The sequence below is a fragment of the Silene latifolia genome, chromosome 8 (assembly GCF_048544455.1).
Source record: "Silene latifolia isolate original U9 population chromosome 8, ASM4854445v1, whole genome shotgun sequence".
Lineage (NCBI taxonomy): Eukaryota > Viridiplantae > Streptophyta > Magnoliopsida > Caryophyllales > Caryophyllaceae > Silene > Silene latifolia.
In genome coordinates, this window is record NC_133533.1 from 57,045,641 (window position 1) to 57,057,672 (window position 12,032).

The window sequence follows — 12,032 nt, forward strand, 5'->3', positions numbered from 1 at the left end:
TTCATTTCAGCTCAAGTCTGCCACCAAATGCCTCGTAATACGTGCCACGACGCTTCCAAATACAGTATCTCACTCAGGAAAATCCCGTCTCCTCTAAATGCATGCAAAAAGGACGAAAAAGAGTATGATTCCACTACTTTCGCGTTCATTTCTACAAAATGGACAAAACGAACCAAAGTAGCCAATTCGGGGCAAAATACCATAAAAATAGTATAGAAATGCATAGAAATACGTGCTGAAATAGGCTAAAAAGACTATATATTAGGCACGTATCAATGCGCATCCAATAATTTAAACCTAACATGTGAGAGCTTTCTAAGCCGGTTGATTTAATCCAAGTATCAAGTATAAGATGTCGAGTTGGATTAATGGTTGATTTGCATGCAAGACGAAAATTAAACATCCATTTACCTTATTAGGTTTAGGGTGCATAACATGATCCATTTGTCTTAGTAAGGCATTTTGCAAATGTGGTTTGAACAGTCATCTGATCCGTCCTATATCCAGGTTAATCAGAGTCGGGATCGTCCTAGACTAATGCTGGAAGGGAACAGGCCCTGTACCAGACGACTATATGAGGCGCGAGCCAGCCGGCGGTTGATGTGACCATAATTAGCGCATATTTAGCCCCCGAATTAGCCTTGTTCCCATGCTTTTTAGTGCATATTTTGATCATTTATTGTCTTTAGTTCTTTGTTTTGCATATTCTTTGAGATTTTGATCCCTTGGTAGGAAAAGAGTAAGAATCTTGCATTTTCATGGCAAAACGAGACTAAATTGATTGAATTCAATGACCAAGCATCAAGGAGAGACAAGATTAGAAGGCCTTTGTACATATTATAGTAGTTGGGCAATGACGAGAAAGGATCCTTGCATCCCCGAGGAAATCCCCAAGGATTTTATGAAGAAAAGGGAAGAAAAGAAGAAGAAATAATGCTGAGCTACAATCCGAGCGGATTCTCCACAATCCGCCCGTCCTCCACAAGCACAATCCGTGAGCCTTCCTTCAAAGACGCCCGGGCAGCAGCCACCAGAGAATCCGGCCGGATTCCCTTGAAGACGCCCGTCTTCCCCTGCTACAATCCGCCCGTCCCGACTCTAATACGCACGGATTCCAGTACAGCGAAATTTCGTCTTCTCCAAGCTAAAAAGAAAGAAGCTTTTCCTTCGAAAAATACCGGCGTCTCCCTGCTCAATCTAAAAAGTGTAATTACTAGTTTAGCCCTTAGTTAACCCTAATGCATCCACCTAATTTCCACTATAAATACCCCATTAGTCTAATTAGAAGGATATGTTCTTCTTATCAATTATTAAAGTAGTTAATATCAATCAAATCCCTCTTTAGTTTTGTAATCAACAATTAATCAAGATTTAATACAAGTTTTATTTCCTTAATCTCTCTTTTGTTCATCCTTTATTTTGGGTAATTGAAGATTATTTGGGTTATTATTGGGAGATTGACAACCTCTCAATCAAGCATCAAGTACTTCTTTTATCTTTGCTTTATTATTGGAATCATTAGTAGGTATAATCCTCTTAATCTCTTTTTAATTATTGTTAATTACTTTCATTTGTTCATCATGTTTCATTTTGTTGGTATGATTGACAACCTTGCTAACATGATCAACATGATAATGAGTGAGTAGTCACCTAGCTAGGGTTAATGGGTAATTAGGGGAAACCAACATGGGGAATGATTCATGCTTAAATTAATATGCTTTCATGGTTTATTTGCTTGCTTGTTTTGATCTCAACTCATGCACATGTTATGTTTGATGAAATGTGAGCCTATGAATCCTTGCATTTTTTACCCATCACCTATCTTTTCAATGAGACTTGTAAGACATAAACCAACTCGAGTCTCATTAGACCATGCATGTTGTTGAGTAGGGAAGATTAAGTCGACTTGTAGGTGTTGTACAATCTAATCGATTCGGCTCCGGGACCCAAACTTTCCTAGGATTGTAAGATATAACCAAATTCAATCCATCACAACAATAATTGCTTGCTTATAATTTGAGAACATGTTTGTATGATCAATTCCCATGATTCCCCTATGACCCCATGACACCCTAGTGCTTTTTATCAATTTTTTACAACCCTTTTATTTCATCTTGCTTATTTACTTTCATTGCTATTTAGTTAGTGACCTTTTACATCAACCCAAATTGTGACACCCCTAAGACACCACTAGTTTCAATAGAAATCTCATCTCAATTCCCGTCCCTTGGGATCCGACCTTTACTTGCCTCTTTACTAATTCTAGAGTTGTTTGTGAAGCTATAAATTGTGTTTTGATTTGGACGTGACCCAACGGCAACATCTATTCAATTGTGAACACGAAACGGACCGATCAAAAATGGCGCCGTTGTCGGGGACGGTGTTAACTTGATTTAGATTTTCTTACATTGTTATTAGTTGTGTCTTTCTTTGCCTTGGGGAAGTAAAACTCCTCAAGGTTTGTTCTAATTGTTTTCGAGTTGTTTGATATTTTGCATGTCTAGAAGGTCACAAGATGATTTGTTACCTTTTGATCGTGAAATTGAAAGAACTTTGACAACCAATAGGAGACTTGTTAGGAGGAATTTGAGAGGTATTGGTGAGGTTGTAGATATTCAACCAACTATTGAGTTCATCAACCCTTTTGCAAGAGAAGGTGAGGAGAACCCATTACAAAATACCACACAAAATCAACCCACAATGCCTAATTTTTCATCACATTCCGTACCCACCGAGGAGAACCTACCCAATGGTACTCCCACACCACAACATTTGACCGGAAATTTTATTGCCAAATCCGCCTTTATCCAATTAGTCGAAAGGAGCCAATTTGGGGGTATGCCTCGTGAAGACCCTCATTCTCATATTGAAACTTTTTGTGACTATTGTGATGCGATTTCTCAAACCGGTGTAACTCAAGACCAAATTCGATGAGTCTTATTTCCTTTTTCTCTAATTGGCACCGCGAAACAATGGTTGAAGGGCCTTGATAAGGCCACTCTCGGAATTGACTCTTGGAAGAAATTGGCTCTAGCTTTCTACAAAAAATTCTACCCACCGGAAAAGACTAACATGCTAAGAGCTCAAATTACGGGTTTTAAACAAAGGGATGAAGAATCTTTGTATGAAGCTTGGGAGCGGTTCAAAGGAATTTGTCGCTCATGTCCTCATCATGGACTTAGCGAGTGGTTCTTGGTACAACAATTTTGGAACGCTTTATATGAAGATTCAAGGAACATTCTCAACATGGGATCAAATGGAATGTTCACCGAAGTTGATGACAATCAAACATGGAACAAAATTAAGGAAATGAAGGTCCATAACTCACAATATAGTAGACCTCGCAAGGCTACTAGAGGAGGAAAGCATGAAGTGGACTCCGTTACTCAATTGGGTGCTCAACTTAGTGCTCACATTGACACAATCAATTTCAAGTTTGAAAAAGCTATGGCTAGACTTGAAGAAGCCTCAAAATCACCAAAGCATCATGTTAATGCCATGACGGCATCTTCATCAATCCCAAGTGGGATATGTGAGAATTGTGGAACTTTAGGACATGACCAAAGTGAATGTAGGGGAACAAATGAACAAGTGAATGCTTTCCAAGCATACAAGAGTGGTACCCCTTATTCCAACTATTACAATGAAAACACCAAATTCCATCCAAATCTCTCATAAAAAAGCCAAAATGTTCAAAACCCTCAAACAACATACACCCCACCCCCCATGAGAAACCAAAATCAAAGACCCTTTTACAACCAAAACCAAGGTTACCAAAATCAAAATCCATACAATCACCAATATGACCAAGGTTTTGATGTTCAAAAAGCGGTCCTCCAAATGCAAAAGAATCAACAAGAATTTTTCACTCAAATGCAAAAAGATAGTCAAGCAAAGGAAACCACCATCAACAACATTCTAGCTCACACCAAGATATTGGAAACCCAATTGACTCAACTAGCATCTTCAAGCTCACAAAGACAAAAGGGGCAATTACCACCTCAAAGTAATCCCCCAAGACATGAAACGGTTAGTGCCATTCACTTGAGAAGTGGTACAAGGTATGAAGCACCGAAGAAGCAAGTTGAGGATGAAGTTGTGGAAGCTAGTGATAAGGAAGAAATTGTGCAAAACTCCAAGGATGGAGAATCATCAAAAGAAGAGATTTCAAAGAAAAATGAAGACAAGGTCAAGGAGAAGGAGCCCATTGTGATTAGACTTGCTTTTCCAAGTCGTCAAGCCAAGCCCAAATTTGATGACCAACTTGGAAAGTTTATGGAAATTGTGAAGAATTTGGAAGTCTCGATTCCTTTCACGGAATTAATCAATCACGTGCCGGCCTATGCGAAATACATGAAAGACATCCTCACAAAGAAGAAGTCGATCCGGAAACTTGAGACTATCGCCTTCACTAAGGTGAGTAGTGCAATACTTCAAGGGAGTTCACCTCCAAAACTAAAGGATCCGGGAAGATTCTCAATACTGTGTACTATTGGCGACACCACGATCAACAAAGCCTTATGTGATCTAGGGGCTAGTGTGAGTGTTATGCCGTACTCGGTAGGTAAAAGGTTGGGGATGAGAGAGCTTAAGTGCACCAATATCACACTCCAAATGGCCGATAGATCGACGAAGACACCATTAGGGATATGGGAAGATGTTCCCGTACGAATTGGGAAGTTTTTCATCCCGGTGGACTTTGTCATTGTTGATATGGAGGAAGATTCCAACATTCCAATCATTCTAGGAAGACTCTTCTTACACACCGCGGGTGCGGTGATTGATGTAAAACATGGAGAGCTCACTCTAGAGGTGGGAGATGAGAGTATAACTTTTAATCTTGACAAAACTATGAGAGCTCCCCGTTTACATGAACCGTGTTTTATGATTGATCATTATAGCTGGAAGGATGATAGGAAGAAGTCGGAACTCCAATGGAAGAAGAAAATTGAAGATGCTCCATTCAAAGAGCAAGTGAATTGTGACAAAGAGAGCTTGCAAAGCTCACCAAAGTCAAGCAATGAAGAAGATGGCCTTATTGGCCAAGAAAAAGAAATGGGAAAGTTGTCTCCACCAAATCAAGAGATTTTCAATGATCAACTTAATGAAGTTTGTGGTCTTTGGGACGACGAATTTGAAGGGATTTTTAATCCCTACATTGGTAATGCCATCGATCAAGACCGACAACAAGGGCCAAGGTCTATTGAAGACCTCTATCATGACAATGAACAAGCGTTTGATTACTTTTTCAAGGTGTTGAGCAACATCAACCACACCTTGGACATGCCCCCTTGACATCTCATCGAGAATGAGAGTTTGGTGGAGTCCTCCCTAAACCACCATTTGTAAATATTTCTAACTCCCTAACTTGCATTTCAATTCTTATATTGCATTTTTGTCATCTTTGGATTTTTATACTTTGATCAAGATAATTGTCATGTTTGAGAGAAGTGAGGGAGGGACTAACGATTTCAATTGATGTGTAGTGCTTTAGCTTAGTGTGGGGATGGCAATTGCCTAGGCTATCCATGTCTTAGTAGTGCCCCCACAATAAAGAACACGAGATACGAAGAAGAATGGAAGAATGACAAGGGATATGCATTGTACACGGATGGAACTGAATCCGGGTACAAAGGGGTTGAATCCGAGCGGATTCAGGAGAATCCGCCCGTCATCAGGCAATCCGGGCGTGTTGGGTAGAAGACGCACGTCCCTCTGAGCTGAACTTTTGAAAAAAATTTGACTGTCAGCGAATCCGGGCGTCCTGCATTCAAATCCGCCCGTCTTCAAAAATCCGCCCGTCCTGAAGGGAAGACGCCCGTCTTCTTGGCTGAGGAAAACAAGAAAAATCCCTGTAAAGGAATCCGCCCGTCTTCTGCAGAAGACGCCCGTCCCGTGTTTGCAAATCCGAGCGTCTTCACTGAAAGACGCCCGTCTTTAGGCGAGTTTTTCCCAACCCAGAAAAGGCAGAATCCGCCCGTCCCGAGCAGAATCCGCCCGTCCCGAGCAGAATCCGCCCGTCTTGCCCCTGCAGTTCAAATTCTTCGGGTTTTATAAACCCCCTCTCACATTCATTTCTTCATTCCTTCATTCATAACACTACTCAAAACCCTCAAAACCCTCATCCTCTCCATCACAAAAACAAAATTCCTCAACAACATTCACCAAAATCAAATCAAAACATCCTTTTAACAACAAATAAATCACTCCTTTTTCAATAAAATTCAAAACCAAGCACAAAATCTTCAACCTTTGAGTCGATTTTTGAATTCATATAGGCAAAGCCTTTCACCTTTAAATCGATTTGGGTACACTACAAATTGGAGATTTTTCACTCTTTTCTTGGTTTAATTCATCAATGGCAAGGACTAAGGGAGCAACAAAGGCAACAAAGGCAAAGGCACCAAAGGCAAAGACAATTTTATTAAGGCAAAAGAGTCTTCAAGCAAAGAAAGCATTGGCTATGGTGGTAGCTAACCCAAACTTGGAAGTGCAACAACAACAACCTCCCATGGAAGCAACAACATCTACTACTCCGGAAATTGCTCAACTTTCGAATTATCCGGAGGTAATTTTCATTTCCAAATCCCATAGGGACACTTTTGCCAAGTTTGCTAGAAAATCATTTCAATCCACCAAGTTTATTTGTGAAGATACCTTAAATAAGTTGGGTGTCCTTGAGCAAACTAGAGCCTTCTTTAAAGCCATGGGGTTGGAGAAATTGTTTGAATCAAAAGAATTGACATACCCCTCCCTTACCTTAGAATTTTTGAGTTCTTTGAAAGTTAACAAGGTTGAGACTATGGAGACCATCGAGTTTCGTCTAGCTAATGTTAGTAGGCGCATCTCCTTTGAGGAAATGGGTAAAGCTTTGGGTCTTAGTGATTCACCGAGTTATTTTAAGAATGTTGGCAAGTATGACCCCAACCCTCTTTGGGAGGCGATTTCCGGAAGGAAATTTGAAGACTTTCATGCTAGTCGTGCTCTTTTAGTCCACCATCCGGGCATAAGAGTATGGCACAAGGTCATAGGGAACACCATCATTGCAAGAAAGGACACCAACCATTTCACCAAACTCGATTTTGTTCTTCGTGAGTCGGCTTTGAACATTGGAAGGGAACACACCAAGCCTTTCAACTCTCTAAGGCTTTTGGTGGATAGATGGCTAAATATTGATTGTGGGAAGAAAGGCACTACCGTTATTGTGAATGGCGGCCTAGTCACTATCCTAGCTAAATACTTTGATCCTAACTTCAACAAAGATAACAAGTATGAGGCGAAAGAGGGTGGTCATCTTGTTGATATTCATACTATGATACACAAGTACAAGTAGGTTACCCATAACCCTCTTGACACTAAGTATGGATGGCTCACTAGTGAGGCTAGATCTTTCACTTTGCCTTCAAAGATTTGTCGATTGAGTGTCCACCGGACCAACTATCTACTTCCCCTTTCAAAAGAGGCCGAGTACATTATCCGACAACAAAAGGGTGAACTTGAAATGCCCCCTCTTCCATTGTCACACCACCCTACCCTTTCGAGTACCAAGAGTTCAAGCCGGAAGGTGTTGAAGCAAGAAATGATTATTTGACTCTTCTCATGCAAGAGATGCACAAGCAAGCTTTCGAGGATCAGAAAAATGCTTACATAGCCCAATATCCACCCCTCCTACACTTAGCTAGGCAAGGACTACTTGATCCATCATGTCCTTTGCCTAGTTGGGCGGATAGGGAAGTCCTCTTTCCGAGTGCATCTAGGGTTGCTCCGGGTGATAATGAGGTTGTCGGTAATGAAGAGGTTGATGATAACATTGATGAGGAAGCAAGTGAAGAAGGAGAAGAGGATGATGAGCAAGGTGAAGAAGAAGAAGGTGAAGAAGCGAGTGAAGAGGGAAGTGGCAATAAGACCACTTCTAATGAGGAAGATGATGATAGTGATGATATGATGGAAGATTAGCAAGCTTTGGAGGCTCCTACCCTCTCAAGGTTTGTCTATTTCTCTCTTTGTTTTAATTATTTTTCTTGATCATTGTTGGAGTAGTCCTAGCACCATAGAGGACTCACACCCGGGTACTTTTGAGGTGTTCTCACTTTATTGTTCCCACTTTCAAAATCCAAAATAACAAATTAGTTTCATACATTGCATAGTGTGTGCATGAACTACACCCATCCTTAGGACATTAACAATAATGTCTAGATCGGTTTGGGGAAGTCAATGCATACACAACGGGAGGTAATCTAAATTATCCTCTCCGTCATAAACAAAAATCATGCATCATGTAGTGTAGATTAGTGTAGCTTGCATTTAGTGTAGAAATCATGCATCATATTTGCATAATTTCCTATCATTTTGGCCATTGAGGACAATGCCCATATTAGTGTGGGGATGGGGAATTCTAACTTAACTTTTATTCAAAAATCCAAAAAAATTGAAAAATTTCGAAATTCCATAAAAATTTGAAAATTGAAAAACCCAAAAACATGTTTATTTCTTTTGTAGTGTAGTCTTGTATATATTGTTGTATATATTGTGTTTGTTCTATCCTTGTTCACATTGACCGACTACGCCACATCCGAGATATGAAGATATTGAGGACCGCATGGTATGATCTTTCCAATCTCCTTTTTCCTCTTTATGTTAATGACTATGTGGCTTTATTTTGATTGATGCGGTATAACAATGTGAAATTAGGACTTGCATTTAGTTTATATGTCATATTAGTTGGTAGAATCACTTGCATTAGGATGTATATAATAGTTGCATCATGGCATGTAGTTGCATTTAGATAAAAAGTTTTGAAAAGTGCCTAATTAGGAACTTTGACAAGAGCAACTAAGCCATTACAAATACTTTTTCAACTTAAGACTTTGCCTACTAGAATGGTTGTAAAACACCCTAGGTTGTGTCATACTAGTATCTTTTGACCCATGACCCAAAGCCTAGTCAAGGGTTTGCATGTGAGTAACCTATCCAACCCCGTGATGCGATGTGGACTTGGTTAACTTGTCTAGGTGACCTTGATTGACCTTGTGGTAAGGCAACCCAAAAATACTTTCTATCAATAAGCTTGAAGTGCTCATTTCAAAGAATTTTGTCATGTGGAAGTAATTTAATGCCAAAGAAACCTCAAATGTTATGAAATGATGAAATGTTGAGAAATTTAGTTGTTTTGATGGGGGCGTACCACTTCGATGTGCTTTGGATAGGGATCCATTGAATTGGGCCCCCACACGGTTGTGAATTCGACCGCCCAGAGACAGAGTGACTATCACCGCGAAAAGCTATTGTCTAGAGGTTAACCGGTTGCCTAATAAGCGATTGGCGAAAGCAAAGGACACTAGCCCGGAAGGGACAAACCGCATCTTAAATTTTTGAAATGTGAAAGTTAAATGAGGTCAATTTTTGAATACTAGTCATATCCACCCTTTGCTTATAACGATTTGAGCATTTCATTCCCAAAAAGCCTTTTTGTCAAGCCACTTTGTCGAGCTTGGGACGATCCAAGACCTTTACTTTTGTAGAGAATTCGAGACTTGTCATGTCATATGCTACTAGCATCATAGGGATCATCATTCCACCACCATCCGATCGCTCTTGACGAAAGCATTTGGAAATTGAGGATAAAAGTAGTCTAGTTTAACACCATGTGGAGGTGATTTAGTGCCATCCTCTTAGCCTTAGTAATTTGTTGAACTAGTATTTGTGAAGGATTATATGCTCTTAAATTTGTTCTCTTTTGGTTACCTCCGCCACTTGATGAGGAAGTGGCTATTCCTTTTGTAGATGCATCCATTATTTGATTTTGTGTGCTTTAATGTTTGGATGTGTCGCCATTTTGGCAAGACCCACCTTGCCTTGCAAGAAGGCATCCTACCTCATGGTTGTCTTGTTGTGAGTTGAAGGGGCGGAGTGAGACCCGCTAATTGTCTCATATCGGCTATGTTATTAGGTTAGCTTAAATAATGGTCCTAGTCTTTGTCACCTCTTTACTCGGGACGAGCAAAGGTTCGATTTGGGGATATTTGATGTGACCATAATTAGCGCATATTTAGCCCCCGAATTAGCCTTGTTTCCATGCTTTTTAGTGCATATTTGGGTCATTTATTGTCTTTAGTTCTTTGTTTTGCATATTCTTTGAGATTTTGATCCCTTGGTAGGAAAGGAGTAAGAATCTTGCATTTTCATGGCAAAACGAGACTAAATTGATTGAATTCAATGACCAAGCATAAAGGAGAGACAAGATTAGAAGGCCTTTGTACATATTATAGTAGTTGGGCAATGACGAGAAAGGATCCTTGCATCCCCGAGGAAATCCCCAAGGATTTTATGAAGAAAAGGGAAGAAAAGAAGAAGAAATAATGCTGAGCTACAATCCGAGCGGCTTCTCCACAATCCGCCCGTCCTCCACAAGCACAATCCGTGCGTCTTCCTTCAAAGACGCCCGGGCAGCAGCTACCAGAGAATCCGGCCGGATTCCCTTGAAGACGCCCGTCTTCCCCTACTAACAATCCGCCCGTCCCGACTCCAATACGCATGGATTCCAGTACAGCGAAATTTCGTCTTCTCCAAGCTACAAAGAAAGAAGCCCTTCCTTCGAAAAATACCGGCGTCTCCCTACTCAATCTAAAAAGTGTAATTACTAGTTTAGCCCTTAGTTAACCCTAATGCATCCACCTAATTTCCACTATAAATACCCCATTAGTCTAATTAGAAGGATCTGTTCTTCTTATCAATTATTAGAGTAGTTAATATCAATCAAATCCCTCTTTAGTTTTGTAATCAACAATTAATCAACTTTTAATACACGTTTTATTTCCTTAATCTCTCTTTTGTTCATCCTTTATTTTGGGTAATTGAAGATTATTTGGGTTATTATTGGGAGATTGACAACCTCTCAATCAAGCATCAAGTACTTCTTTTATCTTTTCTTTATTATTGGAATCATTAGTAGGTATAATCCTCTTAATCCCTTTTTAATTATTATTAATTACTTTCATTTGTTCATCATGTTTCATTTTGTTGGTATGATTGACAACCTTGCTAGCATGATCAACATGATAATGAGTGAGTAGTCACCTAGCTAGGGTTAATGGGTAATTAGGGGAAACCAACATGGGGAATGATTCATGCTTAAATTAATATGCTTTCATGGTTTATTTGCTTGCTTGTTTTGATCTCAACTCATGCACATGTTATGTTTGATGAAATGTGAGCCTATGAATCATTGCATTTTTTACCCATCACCTATCTTTTCAATGAGACTTGTAAGACATAAACCAACTCGAGTCTCATTAGACCATGCATGTTGTTGAGTAGGGAAGATTAAGTCGACTTGTAGGTGTTGTACAATCTAATCGATTCGGCTCCGGGACCCAAACTTTCCTAGGATTGTAAGATATAACCCAACTCAATCCATCACAACAATAATTGCTTGCTTATAATTTGAGAACATGTTTGTATGATCAATTCCCATGATTCCCCTATGACCCCATGACACCCTAGTGCTTTTTATCAATTGTTTACAACCCTTTTATTTCATCTTGCTTATTTACTTTCATTGCTATTTAGTTAGTGACCTTCTACATCAACCCAAATTGCGACACCCCTAAGACACCACTAGTTTCAATAGAAATCTCATCTCAATTCCCGTCCCTTGGGATCCGACCTTTACTTGCCTCTTTACTAATTGTAGAGTTGTTTGTGAAGCTATAAATTGTGTTTTGATTCGGACGTGGCCCAACGACAACATCTATTCAATTGTGAACACGAAACGGACCGATCAGCGGTGTAAGGGGCCTCCCTCTGGTTTTTAAAATGAGAAATGGAGAGCCTGTTTAGGCGCGGGTTAGCCCACGGTTTATGTGCCGTGTTCTGACCTTTTAGAAAACGTTATAAAACGTGTTGAAAATGGGTATTTGAACCCGGTTTGATTTGAAAGGGTCGTTTAGACCGCATTTGTTGATTTAAAGAACTAGACTCGAATAATCATCATTATTTGATAATATTCGGTGTCGGGTTCGATTTGACAAACT

At 39.9% G+C, this 12,032-nt stretch overlaps 1 non-coding gene across 1 annotated transcript; it reads right to left on the minus strand.

The window, feature by feature from the left end:
• Positions 1-3,072: 3,072 nt before the first annotated feature.
• LOC141597763 (small nucleolar RNA R71) lies at positions 3,073-3,179 on the minus strand. The gene has a single exon (XR_012522981.1). It is a non-coding gene; the product is annotated as a small nucleolar RNA R71 (small nucleolar RNA).
• Positions 3,180-12,032: the final 8,853 nt, after the last annotated feature.